The 17698-nt window shown below is 44.4% G+C and overlaps 1 protein-coding gene across 1 annotated transcript in view; it reads right to left on the bottom strand.

Moving 5' to 3' along the window:
• Window positions 1-17249, bottom strand: part of LOC126482337 (serine/arginine repetitive matrix protein 1-like) — a 477373-nt gene extending 460124 nt beyond the window's left edge. The window contains exon 1 of the mRNA XM_050106408.1: window positions 17063-17249. The gene's annotated coding sequence lies outside the window, so the exon portion shown is untranslated. The remainder of the gene's footprint in view (window positions 1-17062) is intronic.
• Between the last annotated feature and the right edge of the window lie 449 nt (window positions 17250-17698).

Here is a 17698-nt window from a genome sequence, read left to right as displayed (position 1 = left end):
TAACATATACAATGTAGAATCGTGTTAAGAGAAGTGCATCAAGTACATATACACTTAAAGCAGACTATAGTTTTCGTGAGAACACTCAAATGAGTAAAGACACGTTTTATCAACGACAAATAGAACGTTCTACTTATAGGAGCACTTTCATAACGCGTATACTATTCAAAGAAAACCCGAAGTTGATCAGAACTGGTTACAAGCACACTAGATTATTAAACGCCCTAAAATATACATAAACCATTTAAATAGTGCCAATATTTCGGGTAAGACAAACTAATGTGATTATTTAGGCTTACATAAAGCACAAAAGTAAAAATATGTAAGATGTTTGTAGTTATGCCTGTATTGAGACATGTTCCTTTCCTTGCATCATCCGTCTGCTGCACTAAAAATTACAGCCAAACACGACGTATTTACTGCCCATTATGTCAAAACTCTAAAGGTAACGTAGTTATATCAGTTTATTCCCATTTCGTACGAGTATTTAATCAGAAAATAAACAGCTGTTTACATGTCCTTTACGCTCGCCGCCACATTGCTATTCTAAACTGCTAGCTTCAGTGTCACCATGATATTGTATACGGTATTGCCAGTCTAGTAATGTGTGTCTGTGACCCAGGTGATATGTAACTCTCTGGTTATCACAGATTGTGTTAGTGGCACATGACGTACTGTCTGTCTGTAGCGAACATGAGTCTTGTGACTTTAATGGGTTTCACAATAATATTCAGTACCCATCAGGTATGGACTCATACAAACGTGTTTGTTGTGACGCCATCTTCGCATTAATCTTTTTAAAGAAAATCACACTAATTCACTATCAGAATCGATTTAGACCTTGCGCTAGTTTCCTGAGAGTCATTGGAAGCTGTCTCGTTTCACGAAAGTTCACCCAGGGCAGTCCCTAAGTCTAAAATTTGTCGCCTCCCTGACTCCAGACAAAGGGATAGTAAATAAATAATTTCAGCTTGGCCCCCACATTAACACACTATCCTGTTTGGGTGACACTGACAGACTCCAGATTTTGAAGACTGCAGCGGAGTTATTAATTTCCAAATACTTTTTCAAGATGCTTTCCCAGATGTAAGTAGGCTGTTTAGGTTTTCTTATTGCTAACGCCACGTAGCGCTCTGTATGAAAATCACTAGCTGTGCTGTGTGCAGTGTGTGGCTAGTTTGCGTTGTTGTCTGCCATTGTAGTGTTGGGCAGCTGGATGTTAACAGCGCGTAGCGTTGCGCATTGGAGGTGAGCAGCCAGCAGTGGTGGATGCGGGGAGAGAAATGGCGGAGTTTTGAAATTTGTAAGACTGGATGTCATGAACTGCTATGTATATTATGATTTTTCAACACTATTAAGGTAAATACATTGTTTGTTCTCTATTAAAATCTTTCATTTGCCAACTATGCCTATCAGTAGTTAGTGCCTTCCGTAGTTTGAATCTTTTATTTAGCTGGCAGTAGTGGCGCTCGCTGTACTGCAGTAGTTCGAGTAACGAAGATTTTTGTGAGGTAAGTGATTTGTGAAAGGTATAGGTTAATGTTAGTCAGGGCCATTCTTTTGTAGGGATTTTTGAAAGTCAGATTGCGTTGCGCTAAAAATATTGTGTGTCAGTTTAAACACAGGCATGTATAATTTTTCAAAGGGGACGTTTCACAGAATACTCGAAAAATTGGGCTTCAAATGTAGATTTTTCTCTGGAATGAAACTAGAATATTTTCTCGATGTGTAATTCCAAAAGGAACCGTGTGCACCATGACCGTATTATTGTCAATATTTATTTTTGGATAAATGGCAGTCTCGGTCGTAAGTACTGGAATCGTTTAATTTACAGATCGATTTCGGTCCTTGGGTGACCATTTTCAGCGCAAATTATTCGAACCATTAAGACCCGTATCAAAATAGCACAACATTTTCTACGAGGTGTAACATGTACTGTGATAATTACTTCCAACAAATATCTTCAGTTTTACTGCATACAATAACTTTTTTTTAATTTACAGAAGAGCCCATATTGTAGCCTTAGCAGTTGGCGAGCCAACGTACAGCAAGCACTGCTGAGGTTAACAAAAGGGCGCATAGTTCAAAAATATACATCCGATGCAAGTACCCTAAGAAATCAGTTATCGCCACGCTCTGCCTCGTCTGTTGACACTGTATGGGGAATGCGGACTTCAGTTCTGGTGCAATTAGTGGCAGCTTGCTTTAAATGTGCGAAAATGTTACTTATTTGGGATGGATAGGAGAAACGTTCTAAATTTTAATGCAGTGTTAATAGTATGCTGCCATTAAATATATGGGCGTAACGACATGAAATGGAAGGAGCACAGAGCTTAGCCATTGGGAGGGCGAATGGCAGACTACGGTATGTTGGGAAAGTTCTACAAAAGTGTAGCGGACCTACGAGCATCAAAAAAAGTTTTTCATCACCCCGGTTCCCAGAACTGCTGAAGATAGACGTTGACCGTGGATATTGTATCACAGACAGTCCATTTGACTGTCCATAGATGTCACTAAACTCGCCCAAAGATGTAAACAACCATGCCTGAGCAGCGCCTATTAGACGGAGGGGGTCCGACAGCCGATCAGTTCCAGTCATTCCGTCAGGAAGAAGGTACACGGCTCGTGTTGTCTGTAGTTCAATCTTTCCTAGATGGCCAATACTCTGGTTCGATCGCGTCCGCATTGTTACTATCTGCCAGGAAGGGCTCTCAACAAGGAAAGTGTACAGGCATCTCTGAGTGAACCGAACAGATGTTTTTCGTACATGGAGGAGATACAGAGAGACAGGAACTGTTGATGACATGCCTCGCTGAGGCCGCCCAAGGGCTACTACTGCAGTGGATGACTGCTACCTACGGATTATGGCTCGGAGGAACCCTGACAGCAACGCCACCATGTTGAATAATGCTTTTCGTGCAGCCACAGGACGCCGTGTTACGACTGAAACTGTGCGCAATAGGCTGAATGATGCACAACTTCACTCCTGAAGTCCATCGAGAGGTCCATCTTTGCAACCACGACAACATGCAGCGCGGTACAGATGGGCCCAACAACATGCCGAATGGACTGCTCAGGACTGGCATCACGGTCTCTTCACCGATGAGTGTCGCATATTCCTACAACCAACCAATCGTCGGAGACGTGTTTGGAGGCAACCCGGGTAGGCTAAACGCCTTAGACACACTGTCCAGCGGGTGCAGCAAGGTGGAGGTTCCCTGCTGTTCTGGGGTGGAATTATGTGGGGCCGACGTACGCCGCTGGTGGTCATGGAAGGCGCCGTGATGGCTGTACGCTACGTGAATGCCATCCTCTGACCGATAGTGCAACCATATTGGCAGCATATTGGCGAGGCATTCGTCTTCACGAACGACAATTACCGCTCTCATCGTGCACATCTTGCGAATGACTTGCTTCAGGATAACGACATCGCTCGACTAGATGGCCAGCATGTTCTCCAGACATGAACCCCATCGAACATGCCTGGGATAGACTGAAAAGGGCTGTTTATGAACGACGTGACCTACCGATCACTCTGAGGGATCGACGCCCAATCGCAGTTGAAGAGTGGGACAATCTGGACCAACAGTTCCTTGATGAACTTGTGGATAGTATGCCAGAGATACCGGTGTGTATAGAAATCTGGAGCTCCACCTCTGAAGGTCTCGCTGTATGGTGGTACAACATGCAATGTGTGGTTTTCATGAGCAATAAAAAGGGCGGAAATGATGTTTATGTTGATCCGTATTCCAGTTTTCTGTACAAGTTCCGGAACTCTCGGAACCGAGGTGATGCAAAACTCTTTTTGGTGTGTGTATAAAGGAAATCGTATACGTGACGTTGGTACGACCTTTTCTTGAGTTCTTTTTGAGTGTTTGGGATCCCTGTCACGCCCAATTGAAGGAAGATTAGAAGCAGTACGGAGGTGCGCTGCTAGATTTTTTTTACCGACCTGTTCGATCACTATGACAGTTACTGAAATTGTCCGTGATGTTGGATGGAAATGTTTGGAGGATAACATTTCCGCGAAGCGCTGTTGGGCACGTTTAAAGAACTATAATTTGCGATAGAATGCAGAACGATCCTGCTGCTGCATCGTTCACCTCGCTTAAGGGCCATAAGAACGAAATAAGAGAGGCTGCTAGTGCGGAAGGAAAGGAAACTACTAGCATCTGTACATAATACCCTCCGCCATTCTCTGTTCACTGGATTGCGGAATATATTTATAGATGACGCCGAAGAGGAGTGCGTGGCAACAGCTCCGAACTTGCGAGACAAATGAGTTAAAATTTGATGAATAAATAGTGAGTTTTTTAATTTCGGTGAAGTGTGGGTTCCGGCACTGGATTTCTTTAGAACTCATTGAAAATCTTCTCAGTTGAGTACAAAGAACTTCCCGGAACACCACTGTCGGTGATAGAAAAAGTAACTAATATAAAAGATGACATCTGAGTACTAACCTTCGTGAAACTACATGCATCTTAGACTAGTTAGGAGGTACCGCACGTCTAGATCACATGTTTTGTTACGAGTCCAAGCAGCGCGAAATAGAAGTCTGCGCTCGACACACCTGCGGCAACCAACCAGTGAGTATCTCGTACATTTTTGTCGAATGCAATGGAAACAAAAGAACGAGTTTAATAAATACACCAGAGCGTCATTTTCATATGTGTGGTTTGCAACCCTGATGTTAATGGACGTGACGGAAGCGTAGTATTTACTGACAATCTTTAAAGTTTTCTATATTTCCTAGATCGGCGGTCATATAAAATATGGATTTAATTGTAGACGATAGGTTAACTTGATTAACATTCCTCCTAATCTTGTTCCGCTTGGACTGTGCGTCTTTGTCTTCTTTAAAAATGTACTGGTTATTACGGGACACATTACTTTGCAACCTTTGTGTCTGAACATAGGAAAGCTGAACATACTTCACACAGAGTGGGAAATAGCTTCAGAGCCTCACGCAATGTTATTCTGAAGTTTACTTCGTCTCTTGGTTCCCCAGCCTGTTGAACTGTCACTTAGAGGACTTCTGTCCTCCACAATTTGCTGCAGCTGTTTTGCCTGTTAACTTGAGAAGTGAAATGCGGACAGACTGATCAATGGACGACGATACTGCGCAACCGATACCGAACACAACACCGCTTGTCTCGGGTTACGTTATTGAGAGCTCGATGCGGTACTTCCAAACCGTGACGATTCGGATCACGACACATTACTTTTTATAGAGGGCGCATTCAGGAGCACCAGAGTTTCTTACTTTAATCTTGTCTAATCATCCAAACTGCTTCTCAATATACAGTGCACAACCACTGCAACTTACTGCACAGTGCATTAGTGCACAGCTGGGAGGAGATCCTAGGTTGCATTTCTATAGTAATGGCGAAATGTATGAAAATCTTTAATGAATAGAAATAGAATTGATAGGCCAGAGCTGATTTTCAATAAAACTGTATTTATCAATCACAGTGCCAGTCTTCTTTACACTACTGTTAGCGATATCGACAGAAGCTCGATCTTACTGCAGCCTTTAACTCCACTGGTTTCACAAAAACCAGTCTTGTATTATGGTCACGTGGAAGTAAACATCCAGATGTACTTGAAACCAGTGGAGTGGACAAAGCCAACGGCCTTGCCGCAGTGGTAACACCGGTTCCCGTCAGATCACCGTAGTTAAGCACTGTCGGGCTGGGCTAGCACTTGGATGGGTGACCATCCGGTCTTCGCTATTAGCAAGCGAGGTACACTCAGCCCTTGTGAGGCAAACTGAGGAGCTACTTGATTGAGAAGTAGCGGCTCCGGTCTCGGAAACTGATATACGGCCGGGACAGCGGTGTACTGACCACATGCCCCTCCATATCCGCATCCAGTGACGCCTGGGGGTGAGGATGACACGGCGGTCGGTCGGTACGTTCGGGTCATCCAAGGCCTGCTCGGACGGAGTTTTATTTTTTTTAACGGAGGCTCATTAAAGAAGTAATTTTCCTGGGTGAAGCTTCTATTTTATTATTTTAAACTGCTCCCAGTTCAGCATTATCAAACGAGAGCCCTCAAAAATTGCGTTATATTCTTCCATTTGTCAAGATCTCGCGGCTCACGCAATAGTATCGAAAGAGCAACGTGAGCATGGATTTAAATCAATGAGGAAAGTCGAAAATTTGTGCCGGGCGAGGATTCGAACCCGGATATCCTGCTTTCTGGGCAGATGCGCTGACCACTGCGCCATCCGACACAGTGGTCATCGAAACTGCACAGACTACACTAGCACGCCTTCCGTCAGACCCGAATTCTCAACTTATCTCCATACTGCTAATTTTGTGCCACTTGCCCATTATTCTGATTACTCGCGGCATTTCTCCGATTCCTGTAAGAGTTCGAGTCCAGTATGCATCCGCACTGAAGAGATCATTGTCCGTCCTCGCCTTAATTATAGGTACGTGATGTCTGTTCTTTCAGACATGTCCGAAGTGAGCAGGAGAACCAGTTCAGATATTGGACAGTGCAATGGTTAAGACTCCAGATTCCTATTCGTGATGAGTGCAATTCTTAATCCCTATCCAGTCACCTTGTTTTGTCCTTACGAAATTTCCGTAACTTGATACAGATGGCAGTATTGTTTCAGACAGTCCTGCATTGTATCTTCTGCGTCCGCGTTGACCCCGACGGTTCGTGCAACAATTGGCTTCCTTTCATCGATAGACAGGCGCTTAAGTCGAGTGCAGCGACGGGAACGGGTGAGAAGTGACGAAACACTTGCTCTGTGCGCGCCCTGACCTTGGCAGAGTTGAGGACGGCACAAAAAAGGAAGCGAACTGCGCTCTCACCTGGCGACGCGACGCGACTGGTCTGCTTCGCGCCTGGACCCAGGGTCTCGCTGGCAAGAGACGGAGAAAGAGAGAGAGAGAGAGAGAGAGAGAGAGAGAGACGTTTAGCTCGGGGCGCTGCCTGCCCCGTCTGATCTGCAAACTGCCGGCCGTTTCCTGCACTGCACTGATGCAAAACCAGCTTTCTGGATCGTAATGTCTACGTTCGAAACCATAGTATTTTTCCCTATTTACATGAAGATGTTGGTTGGAGATTTAGTAAAGAGGTGACAGTTCTGAGTATACCTGTTGGGCGGCTGAATTGTGCACCAAAACAATCTTAACATTATGCAACGGCTATTGAACGTACTGGTGAGGATTTCCTGACGAGTAAGGCTGTGTGTTGTCTAAGCTCACACGCTCCCGGTCCGGCTGAACCAGGCTTCTGAGAGACGGCAACGTGACCATCCGCATGTTCAGACGTTACTACTCTGGAAGATTCCACTCACGAGCAAGAGAAAATCTGTATACGTAAAAGTGTAGGCTCTGTTTAGGGTGCAGAACCTGAACTGGTAAAACCGGATCACTTTGTCTGTCCGTCTGTCTGTCTGTCTGTCCGTCCGTCCGACTTTTAAAAAGCCTTTTTCTCAGGAACGGGTGGATGTATAGTAAGGTCTACCGTCCCTTGGCGTTGCAGTAAATGTAAGCTAAAGCCGGCCTGAGTGGCCGTGCGGTTCTAGGCGCTACAGTCTGGAACCGAGCGACCTCTGCGGTCTCAGGTTCGAATCCTGCCTCGGGCATGGATGTGTGTGATGTCCTTAGGTTAGTTAGGTTTAATTAGTTCTAAGTTAAGTCGCATAGTGCTCAGAGCCATTTGAACCATTTTTTTGTAAGCTAAGTCAATGCAATCGAAATGTCAAATATTTCGACACTCGCAAACTCATTCATCAAAACGTATAGGGTACTTCCTGTTGACCTAGAATCATGAAATCTGGCAGCAAGCAAGGTTCCACGGTACAAGTAAACTAAAAATTCCGAAAACGTTTGCTTTGCATTTATATAACACAAAAATATTATTTTGTCATTCTCAGAAGTCTTTGAATACCCAAGAGCAATATCTTTCCAGTATAGATATCAATAAAAGGCAAAAATCGTAGAAATTCTCGGTTCCCAGGATGCACGGAATCCTCGGTGTGCGAGGATTTTCGTTAATATTGTTCTGACATGACGAACTTTTAATTTCTACTTTCACGGCTAACCAAAGTTGCGATGGTAGAATTCTCCTGCACCGCCAGACACCACACTTGCTAGGTGGTAGCCTTTAAATCGGCCGCGGTCCGTTAGTATACGTCGGACCCGCGTGTCGCCACTATCAGTGATTGCAGACCGAGCGCCGCACACGGCAGGTCTAGAGAGACTTCCTAGCACTCGCCCCAGTTGTACAGCCGACTTTGCTAGCGATGGTTCACTGATAAAATACGGTCTCGTTTGCCGAGACGATAGTTAGCATAGCCTTCAGCTACGTCATTTGCTACGACCTAGCAAGGTGCCATTACCAGTTACTATTGATGCTGTAAAACATGTACCGTCAAGAGCGATGTTCACCAATTATGGATTAAAGTTAAGTATTCCAGCAGCTACGTACGTTTTTTGTTAGTCTCATTTCCTTGACCTGTTCCAGGCCTCACGCCAGCCTGCGTGAGCTAAAACGCGTGCCTTTCGGCTTCCTCTCGTAGTGGGTTGGCTGTCTTGCCAATCCACAACACTATCTTTCAGTTAAACAGTGTTTCACGGTGTATGGACACATTTTCAGTAATTTTTCGATGATCTTTGTTATCTACATTACACAGGTTGTAATGGATCTAAGTGCAGATATTTCTATTGTTGGATGAGGACGGTGTTCTGAATAACGTTTTGTAGTATTGTAAATTATTGATAGTGCTGGAGCCAGTGCCTTGGAGTTTCCTGTGGCGCTGCAAGCAGGGCTTTGAACATCGCCACCGATGAACTTCCAGGCCGCCGACCAATGAAGACCAGTGGGGCTGCATTACAAGTGGCGGACACCTAGGCAGCAGTCTTTTAGTACAAGCTTACTTTCGTGTCGCTAGTTCGTACCGAACTTTACACCACGTCGTTGATAGTTAGCTTTACGGGCAAACATTCACTGTATTTACACGCCCTTGTTAGGCCTCTGCTCATAGCTGGCCTCAACTGCCGAAAGTTGTGAACAGTGTAGCAGTCCTTTCACACAATATCAGTAAATTACATTTATTTATAGTGCGCTTAAGTCAACTAATCTTTTGCTTGTCTGTCCAGCCTCATACAGCGATAGTTCCCTTTGGTTATCTTCCATCCATTCATCATTACCAACGAGGACATAACATTTGGCTGCTCGGAACATAGCGGTTGCCGACTCGCATCAGAACACATTACAACAGTATTTAAGTCATTTACAGACTAATAATTATAGCTATTTCAAGTCATATGTTTTAGATTGGTTATTATCTCCAGATATAGGTGAAAATCGCAAGTCCTTAATGCTTATTTTCCCCTGGGTAGCAGGTCAGTTGTCGAAGTGTGGATGCGTGGACACAATACAGTTGGTCTATACTGACAGGAGAAGTATACATAGTGGCGCAGGAAACATCAAGTCGTAAGGTTTCTGATGTGCTTCTGAGGAGACTGTTCAACATAGAAAAAACAGCCAACGCACTGATGTGTGCACGTATTAAAGTACCACATACAAAAATTTCGGCACTTGTACCCTTTACACCCACTATTGTGACGAAATGCTGCAAACACTTTCCAGTCCAGTTTTCTTCTGCTCACTGACCACATATTTTAAACCGTAATGTCTGCACATATAAACAAAATTAAATAAGAAATCAACAAAAATCTTCCTTCAAATGCCAGTAAAGAAAAAATGAAAGATTAGGGTTTACCATCCCATCGGCAATGATGTCATTGGAGATTTATCACAAGCTCTGATTGAGGAAGGAGCCATCCTGGCGTTGCCCTTAAGTGATAAGACATTAAACTGTGTGGCCAGACAAGGAATTTAACAAAAGTCTTCACGAAAGCAATTCTAGTGGCTCACCACCCAACCACTGCATTAGGTTTAAAAAATTCGTGTTTCATTTCATGAGTCATTTCGGGCCTATCACCAGATGTAGGCTGGCTTCTTTGCATTATTTCCCTTTCGTTTGAGTTAGTCGACTTTCTGAAAAAGTATTGCTGTCATGAGAAATTCAGTCGGAATATGAAAACAAGGAGATAAAAGTGTAAATAATTTTTTTAGTCAAGCTCAATGATCATATTTCATCACTTAAGAAGCAATATCCTGTATATCTACCAGTTCTTTGAAGAAACAATGGAATGATAACGAAGAAATGGACAGTTTGTGACATACAGAACAGAAAACTTTCTTTATTTGATCCTCAAAGTTACATATTCTGATGAAGATCATAACTTTGGTTCACAATTTTAAATTATGGGACTGTCTACAAACCGTAAGAATTTTCTAGAAACTCTGAGTGCGTCAGTCTACGGACATTTATCCACTTTGTGGATTACTGGATTAATTTGAAGGTCTATGGGACAGTGCACTCCATCTACATGGTTTTAAACTGTTCGCTCAGATCCGTACATGAGGTATAGAACATCAAAAATAAATATATTTCGATAAGGAACGTATGGTCTGACGTCGACTTGCAATCACAGCGAACATATTGTTAGCAGTGCTAACGTGAGATGGGTCAGTGTCACTGACGCAATGTTTACTGAAATTCAAGACTGCTCTCTGTACAAATGGTTGGCTCTGAGGTCTGCTTACAAATAAACCGATTCCTTCACAGCACCACGGCCTTGCGACAACACCGTTGATATGTTAGTTGGACCATACATTCATTTGTTCCGTCTCAACGGACGGAGGCATCGCAACTTCGTAAAGAATGGGTTGTCAGAACTGCAGGAGGTTGTACTTCTAAATGTTAGACAAGAGACGCACTTCCAGCACGATGGGGTGCCAGCGCATCTGAAGAGCCACCTTCGGGAAGAGATGGATCGGCCGAGCTGCTGGCCCTGTGGTCTGGCCACCCAGGTCACCTAACCTCACGCGTCTGGACTTCATCCTCTGGAGGCATATGAAGCAGCTGGTGCACGAAGACCTCGTCGCTAGAACTGCCGTCGGTACTCGTACCACTGTGGACATGTTAGGAATCTTCCAACGGATACGACGATCAATGGTCCGACGATGTACCGTGTGCACGAAGACAATGGTCGCGCATTCGAGGAGTTCCTGTGAACGCCACTGCTGTAATTGTCATGCTAAACTTCCTTCTGTGTAAATTGTTCCTACCATCAGAAATTGCCACCAGGAACCATGTGTACCATAATTGAATATATTTGTCTTTATGTTCTTTACCTCCTATATTTGAACGAATAATATCGGAACACCCCATGTAAAGCAAATTGCGTACAAATATCTGGTGCTAACATTTCTGCAGTGCTGTTACAATGTTTGAAGTCCTTGTGAAGTAGGCATCTAGTATCATAGCACGTCGGTATAGCCGATACGAAAGTGTAATTGATACTCGGGGAACTTAAATGGCAATCCTTGGAAGATGTACGACGTAGTTTTTCGCGAAATTTTGTCGGGTAACTTTAGGGAGCCTGTATTTGAAGAAGGCTGCGCGATCATTAGCCTACCACTATTGTATACAAAGTTTGCGTTGTAGTCGAAATCAGTGAAATACGATAATGCGCCGGTGAAGGCATATTTCTTCCAGAGCGAAATGTTCGCCATAAATCGCTTCGATATCGCCCCACAGCAAACAGGGCCACCATACACCGTCGCTTCTCATGGAGATCAGTTACATCGATAATGGCATGGAAACATCTTGACTGGATCGCACAAAACTGCAGATGAATCGTTGGTAAATAAATTAAGCTTGTTGTTTTGTCACATTAGTTCCAGACTCAGAATACTCCCTCTCTGTAGAGGACATGCCCCAAAGCATGCAACACCGGAACCAGTATTACACTGTGCCTAAAGGTATCGGGAGGAAGGCTAGTGATAGTTACAGAAGAAACGGTGAAAAAAAAATGGTTCAAATGGCTCTGAGCACTATGGGACTCAACATCTTAGGTCATAAGTCCCCTAGAACTTAGAACTACTTAAACCTAACTAACCTAAGGACATCACACACACCCATGCCCGAGGCAGGATTCGAACCTTCGACCGTAGCAGTCCCGCGGTTCCGGACTGCAGCGCCAGAACCGCTAGACCACCGCGGCCGGCTGAAGAAACAGTGACAACTGGACTATATGAACTGTCTGCTTTGTCACAACACGTACCTGCTGTTGTACCTAAAGGCAGATGATGCGCCGACGACCATACGAGGCTATTTTATATGATAACGATATAATGACTACGACGAGTTTAAAAAGAGAAAAAAATCGATGGTAATCAGCCTCTTATTCATCCCCAGGACAGGATCTGTATTTTCAGTGTCTGAGTCTAGAATAAATACCATGTATAAGTTTGAGAATGTTCTCCGACTGTCTGCGTAGAGTGTTTCTCAGGTGGGACAGACACTAGTTCAGTATTTAGCCAGTGAGATGCGGGGAAACCGCCTAAAACCCATATGTAAGCTGGCCGGCTCATTACATCTCATAGACACCGGTGTCACCATCATGGAACAGACACGTCATGGTGCAAAACTCAGAGTTCACTATCCAGCTGATGGTAGCCTACAAATTTGCACGACCTGTGCGTGAACATCTGGTGTCGTACTGCCGGCCATGCGCCAAGGATATTGTAATGCATGTCACGGTGAACTGAGACTGTATTGCGCACAGGAGGAGGACCAACATGGTAGCAGAATGTCCTTCTTTACACTTCTTGCTACAGAAACAGGATACGGACACTGCCTTTGACTCACTGCACCCTGCTCATTTGATGGGTATCACGGCTCCTTTCTGTGTACATGATTTGACGGCACTGTTTAGGGATTAAGCGTCGGTTTCTGACAGTCACTTTTCTGATTTCAGAATAATGAAGAAGTAAATTAACATTTGAACTGATTTTTGTTACTCTAAGCTCAGAAAATAATGTGTATACTGAAGTATAACAGGAATAAGGTCACGACAGGGTAGGATGAAAGAGCCACAGTATAGCGCCGAAATTATCTTCAATAATCGATCAGCATTTGGTTGGCTCCAGCGGCTAGGCAGGTAGCTGTAGTGGGAAGGAGTGTAGCTCAAACTGTAACCCACACGGGGAAGTTGAAATGTTAACGAGTCTACGTGTATGCACGTGTAAACATCAGCTGACCATGTTACTGTTACATAAAATAACTGCAGACTATTGGTAACTTTGCTTTATGTTGCTTGTTTTTTTAAGTTTACTGGCTTTATAAGATGTTTATAAAAAATATCATAGATACTTTCCGCTTTAAACTAAGGCAGTCTAATTTTTGCGAAATGTTCTCTACGTTTCGGGCGATATCATCATGCCATTATTCATTAGAGAATGAGAAATGGATCTCATTCGCGTGCTGAATTCATGAGACTTAAGAATTCATGTCTCTTCGATTACGGGTTCATCAGAGCTGAAAAACACTATCAGTTTCCGCAAGTAGTATGCTGGCTTCACTTGAAACATTTACAAAATTTGCTTTGAACTATTTAGAGAAACTGCGGAAAACCTTTTCCTGAGTGACCGAATAGGGTCCTAATATTCACTGTTTCGGATCAACTCCATCGCTCCAGATACGAATCTGCTCATTCTGTCATCAGCTTTTCTGTCTAAAAGCGAATTGCAAGTTGAGGTTCCAGTGGTGTCAGAAAATACAAATCTCAGCTACTACTCTATATGACGGGAATCGTGTAGCTAGTCAGATAAAGATAAATGGATCCGGCCGAAAAGTGCGTCGAAGAGGTCATAGCACTACAATATCTTAAGGAACAAAGTAGTTTACCTAAGTGATGTCGCTGAAGTCCGCTCCCTCAGGGGATTTTTAGGAACTGCTGTAAGATCAACCTGGTAGAAAATAGTTAACGCATGTATCGGAAATTGAGAAATGCAGAGAGTGTAATCTTATCGAGGTCCTGTAACATAGATACCATTGCGGACAGAACAACGTCATATGGGAATGGTTTATAAAGAATCTATCTCCTTTTCATATGCTGAAGTGCAAGCCAGCCGCTCAAACTTACATTGCTGCTACAGTAGGACGAAAACTACCATCTCACAACCAAGAAAAATACCTAGCGGTGACTGGCAGGACATACTCTGCATTACTTAACCAGTGAACAGATAGAGCGATCGTATCCGGGCAATAAAGTATACACTGAACCCAGGCACAGTTACTTGTACTAAAGAAAGATGCTAAATATACGCAAAACTATATCTCAGCGCTGGAAATAATGTAAATGTGAAGTGCAAGAAAAGAACAAGATGAAGACATAGAAATCAGAATGCTGCTATTGCAGTTTTTGTCCGGTTGGCTGCTGTGGTGGTTTCCTCGAACGAATTTGATGTTCTTGCCCCAGCTAATGGATAGTGTCTACAACGATATGCTGCCCGGAAAACAAATGAAGCGTCTGAGGTGCCTGGTCACTTTCCTAAGTTAAGGTATCTTCTCCGTAACCCAGTGGCACCGATAACTAAGAGCAGCTATCCATTGAATCTGGGATGAGGACAAGGGTCCATGTTCTTCAACATTACACAGTGAACAGATAAAAACCAGAAGAGATTGCTGAGAGAAACCTCGTCTCACAAACTGTGCTACTTGATGTGAACGAATATTATGTTGGTAGATTACTTACTTTTAATAAAATATTTTAAAGATGGCACGTCATCTAGAAGAATGAAACATGGTCAGCGTTTGGTCCGTTAAGAAGGAAAAGGATGTGGTATCGTTTCCTGATCAGAATGTGCCCGAGTTTCCCGGATTAAATTCCAGGCCTCTCTGGGAAGCCTCCATGGGTGAAGGCATGTGACACTTTGTTGCTCATCTGGGCAGTCCAGCGATGTGGACCATGTTTCAGTCTCATCGTTCTCCTACAGTCCTCGATACAAAGTACACAACACACGCCGTCACCACTCCTAACAGGCCTCGGGAGACCTAGTGGCATCGACCGACCGCCGTGTCATCAGCGGATGAACGTTACTGGATGCGGATACGGAGCATCAGCTCGCCCGGCTGTTGTCAGTTTTCGTGACCGGAACCGCTACTTATCAACCTCACAAGGGCTGAGTGCACCTCGCTTGCCAACAGCACTCGTCAGAGCCGGAAAGTCAATCATCCGAGTGGTAGCCAAGCCCGAGAGCGCTCAAGTTCTATGAAATTGTCTTACAACTTGTTTATTAAAGAAAGTGGCATTTTCAAGCTCAAGTCTACATATTTCTAGTGGACAATAAATGTGAAGTTAAACGAATAACTCTTCAGCTCAAAAGTAGTTACTCGTTAGTTATCTGGTCGGAACAATAAGGAGCTGGCCCTTCTAGGGAATTAAAACTATTGTTTCGGGGACAGCAAGTCTTTGTAGTCCCGAAACACATTACGTTAAATGAGTCACACATTTTGCACAACTGATACGTGATAATCTCCGTACTGGAGTAATGCCTGTTTGAGTAATAGTATATTTGGCATAGATCAGATAATAGGCAACTTATAGGCAAAGTGAAAAGCAGAGGTAGATTCCAATGCGATGTGTGACGGTGGTTACGATGGAGCGCCAACCTCCAACTAACCCTATATTTTCTTCCATTGTCACAGTTTTAACTGTGGAGCGTGCTGTACTTAAAATGAAAGGTAATCTGTTCCAACATTTTTTTCTAAGCCCGTTTTAGATACTGTGAACTACAGGCTGTGGCAAAGCCACGACCCCGTAATATCCTTTCTTCCAGGAGTGCTAGTTCTACAAGGTTCGCAGGAGAGCTTCTGTGAAGTTTGGAAGGTAGGAGACGAGGTACTGGCGGAATTAAAGCTGTGAGGACGGGGCGTGAGTCGTGCTTGGGTAGCTCAGATGGTAGAGCACTTGCCCGAGTTCGAGTCTCGGTCCGGCACACAGTTTTAATCTGCCAGGACGTTACAGAATTCTATTTTAAAATATGGAATGTATTCGCAGTTGCAAATATGAACCACCCACAGCTGTACAATGGAATGACGACAATGAAGATTTGTGCCCGACCGGGACTAGAACCCATAATTCCCTCTTTAGGCGAGCAGTCGCCTTAACGGCTTTGGCTATCCAAGCACGACCCACTATCAAAACCAAATTTCCAGATGTCGTCTTCCATGTGTCATACCTGTACTCGTAAATCCCGTTAATGTCACTCCCGTACAGGGGAGATATTTTATTTGCAAGTCACAAACCCGGTATCGGCCGTTAAATACGAAGTTGCAGTGCCTGCGTTTTGAAGAAGTACGCTGCAATGTCCCTTCGGACACATTTTAAGACGGTTTTATTATGTGCCACTTGCCGCAGACTGATATCAATAAAAGATAGCCACATTTTCAATTTCCAAGTAAAAGTTCAATGTCACATTACTAAAATATGAGCTGCCTCAGCCACTAAATGTCAAGCTACCTACTAAGTCGCTAATTTTTATCGAAATAACTCTTCAGGAATAGCTTACACCGCATAGATACTAAAAGTAACTGCTGTAATCACGAATTTGTACTGATAAAAACACGCCACATTTGAGGTGAACAGTGGTCACATCAGAATAAACACAGCGCTTAGTTCTTATGCCGCCCACGTATTTACATGCTGACAGGTGGCTTTATGTATAGATTTGGCGATATTTTGGCAAAATCCAGCAGCGTAATGCGCTTAGTACAATGCACTTTACAAGGCAGTAGTTACTCAATGGAGACAGCTTCCAGCCCCCTATCAACAATCTGCTAGAATGAAGTTTAAACATGCACCTGTAATTAACAATTTAATTTGCAAATCTTGTTGCTTTTTTGTATTGCTCCTCATGAATTCAAAAGTAAGCACTGCTTAATTTACTATGTAGTCAGAACACTAAGGAGCCGGTACCCCCAGTGCAGTTCAGACTCGACTATTTATATCAATTTAATTTGTGGCTTAAGTGCTTATTTTTGCTCTTCAGTAAATTTAGTGAGTGACGGAGCGCTCTCTACCATACTCGTTACCGTTTAATGACGGATAAACGTAAACAAACTCGCATCCCTGAAAGCAAACCTTGGCGAGCAAAGTTTGTTTGGGGAGGCATCGCTTACCTGTCTGGTGTGCGGTAGGGTGTAGCGCTGCGCTGCGTGGGCGTCTCAGAAGCGCATGCCGGGCCCGGGCGGGCTGCGAGCTTTGCGGTGCTGTGTGGACGGGACGAGCGCGGAGCTGCGGCTTGCAATACGGAGTGGTCGATGCGCGCTGCGCGGGAGGCGGGCGGCTACTGGCGTTGCCGGGCAGCGGGCGGCAGAGGGGGCCGGCTCCCCCACCACGACGCTCCACACACGCGCTGCAGCCACCTGCACCGCGGCCGGCTGCACCGCTCTGTAGTCTATATACAGGCTCTCTACACTGCAAGCGTACTTGACCGCACCAACTTATTGGCCGACCGACCGACCAATTTCGTGGCAAGCCTTCAGACGTCCCGATCGACTGCACTCAGCGATTGCTGTGTTCAATTTCACTGTTTTATGTTCTACGAGATCCCGCGTGGTTTAGACCCGCCAGGATAGCCGAGAGCGCTAACGCGCTGCTTTCTGGACTCGGGTAGGCGCGCCGGCCCAGCCTGGATGTGGTTTTTAGGCGGTTTTCCACACCCCGCTAGGTGAGTACCGGGCTGGTCCCCACGTTCCGCCTCAGTTACACGGCTCGCCGACATCTGAACACGTTCGCACTCTTCCATGAATTAC

The sequence above is a fragment of the Schistocerca serialis genome, chromosome 5 (assembly GCF_023864345.2).
Source record: "Schistocerca serialis cubense isolate TAMUIC-IGC-003099 chromosome 5, iqSchSeri2.2, whole genome shotgun sequence".
In the NCBI taxonomy this organism is placed as follows: domain Eukaryota; kingdom Metazoa; phylum Arthropoda; class Insecta; order Orthoptera; family Acrididae; genus Schistocerca; species Schistocerca serialis.
The sequence above is the reverse complement of the archived record's forward strand: the minus strand, read 5'-3'. Positions and strand labels throughout refer to the sequence as shown.